Source organism: Micropterus dolomieu, linkage group LG10 (genome assembly GCF_021292245.1).
Source record: "Micropterus dolomieu isolate WLL.071019.BEF.003 ecotype Adirondacks linkage group LG10, ASM2129224v1, whole genome shotgun sequence".
Classification (NCBI taxonomy): Eukaryota; Metazoa; Chordata; class Actinopteri; order Centrarchiformes; family Centrarchidae; genus Micropterus; species Micropterus dolomieu.
This window is the reverse complement of record NC_060159.1, coordinates 8,420,803-8,423,525: the sequence shown is the minus strand read 5'-3', so window position 1 is coordinate 8,423,525 and position 2,723 is coordinate 8,420,803.

Genomic DNA, 2,723 nt, shown 5'->3' with positions numbered 1-2,723 from the left:
ACAGCAGGCCTTACTGTATGAATGCGGGCCGTATCCTGTAGGGAGCTGGAAGACAGATGCTGGACGTACAGCGGAGAGCAAAGCGGAGTCAGATGGGACAAACACTCTTTGATGAGCCGAGCTTGTCAGGGTTTAAGTCACGACTACACTGCAAGGGGTGGGGGGTGGGGGTGTTTGAGGCCTGGGATAAGGCTGGGAAAATCAAGAGGCTCTTCCTGCCGCTGCCTCTGATGAGACTATAACAGAGTGCAGAAAATCCAAATTATTGACTGATTAGGTGGCCTGAAGATGTGAGTGCAAGTTGATTGTCTTGATAAAACTGGAATGAGTAATTTACATAATGTACTCATTGATGTGTCTTTTAAGAGGAAACCATACAAAATAACTGATGGCATGAAATTGACTTATAGGTTGTTATTATTTCATCCCTAACATTTCCTCAATTTAATTCGTCGATGTTTTCCACATTGCCCTGAATGTATTCAGCGGTGAAAAAGTGATATTATCGGAGCTGAAACTTAACTCTGTTGGAATAACCGGCTCCTCGGTTCCAGCAAGGCCATGTTTATCACTATTACAGATTTAATTACTACTATTCACATTTATCCATCCATGAATTGTTAGTTGATCTTTGAGAATGTTGGACAATGTGAACCATATTTCTGGTGTTTGGGGCACACGGAGGGGAAGTGTAACTCAATCACTCTTTTTTTTTTTCTTCTCCTCCTCCCCATCCACATGACGAGGTGCCAGATGCGTGTCAGTGCTTTCAGACTTTATATATATCCCTCCCACATCCTCACACACACAGACACATACACACACACACACACACACACGCTAACAGACATGTGCACTCCCACGTATATACGTACTTATGAAACACAAGAAGTCAAGTTATTTCAAGTTACTTTCAGTACTCAGGCTCTAGTGCTTCTTTTGTCTCTCAATACCAAAGTCTCATTAGAAAACGCATAAGACTACATCTAACTTAACAGCATAAAAAGAAGCTGCAAAAGCCCTGACAGGAATAACTTGACAGCTGTGCCTCCCAGTAGTCCGTTTTATTTTGAAACAGGCCCAAAGTATCAAAGGCTTTGTCTTAAAGACTCTCAGCAATAAAAGTCTGTTTCGGAGCAATGGAAAAGGAACACAGAGTGGCAATACACATGTTGCTGTGTGATGTGGCACTCAAAAAAGACTCATTGGGAGACTGATGGGTAATCAGGACAGAGGGTGGGGTGGCTGATGAGAGCTGGCTGAGATATGGAGTCTCACAGAGGGTAGATGATGCCCTCTACAGTAGACACATGAGGGGCAGGCAAAGCAGGCTTACTCACTGCCTTCAGAGCAGCATCCACACTAAAATAAAAGCACACAATTGTTTTATCATTTTTATTTGAAGAGATCAGTTTGCTCACAGTGGGAAGTTGTAATTATATAGGGATGAAGATGCCATTAGTGCTTTTTAAACTTCATCAAAATATGTGATTTTTGTTTTGGCTTTGCTTTTGGAAAAGGCATGGTGTGCAACTTTCATAATTTTTCATCATTCATTTATTTTACAGTGATGGACAAGTATTCAGATCTTTAAGTAAAAGCAACTATACATATATAAATGCACAATACATTATAAATACGAAAGTATTCATAATACAGAAACTATGGGCCCTGTGACTGTTATACTATTATATATTGTGTTATTGATAGTGTAGCTGGAGTATTATTACTGATGCATCAATGTATAGGTAGCATTTTACTGTTTTAGTTGGTGGAAGAAGAGCTAATTTTAACTACTTTATATAGCTAGTGTTGGCAGTCTAATCTGTAACAGTGCGTCAGATTTATTAAGTTCATCATATGTTTTATATGAATCTGCAAAGTAGCCAAAGCTGCCAGAGAAATTATTGTATATGTAATATTTCCCCCTGAAATGTAGTGGAGTAGCAGTGTGAAGTATCATAATATGGAAACAGCACAAGTACCTCAAATGTGTACCTAAGTGTAGTATTTGAGAAAGTGTACTTAATTTTATTCCACCACTGTCATTTTCAGATGTGCATATGACTGGTGCGTAATTACGCATTGCTAAAATGACACAGAAGCTCATATTTGTGGCCCTGTTGTGTTTAGTTTAGCTATATGATGATTTTACAAGGAGTGTGAGGCACAGCTGATTGGGAAATTGGATTTTAGTACTTGACTTTCTCAAAAGAGCCTTCGGTTTGCAAGAAACGGCCACGTGGGTGGATGAACATAAATTAAAGCCCGTGTAAAGCACAATACCTGTACACCTGCACAACAGCTCTCCCCTGCGACCGAGTGAAACTCTACTCCTGCTCCTCTACCTGACTCACCGCTCTCCGGTGACTCAGTCACTCCTACCTTATGGAGTGTAACTCAGTTCTCACCGTGGCTCGGCTCTCAGAACGCTCTTCCGAGCCGCACATTTTCAGTACATAGTGGTAACACAACACGGACTGACGGACTGGTGCGTGTTACTGACTGGAAATGACCGTCCCCAGAGTTAGGGGCTCGCGGACGGTCCAGGGGAGCGGTAACATGTCGGTATGTACAGCAGGCTGTGTGGAACTGTGAATAACGATAGGGCGAAAGGCGTGAAACGTAGCCCCGTGTGTGTTTCGTGGAGGTATAGACATTACACGGAGACCTGTCCGGTCGTCTATATAGGCGTGATAGATTATGGCAGAGGGAATGGATCT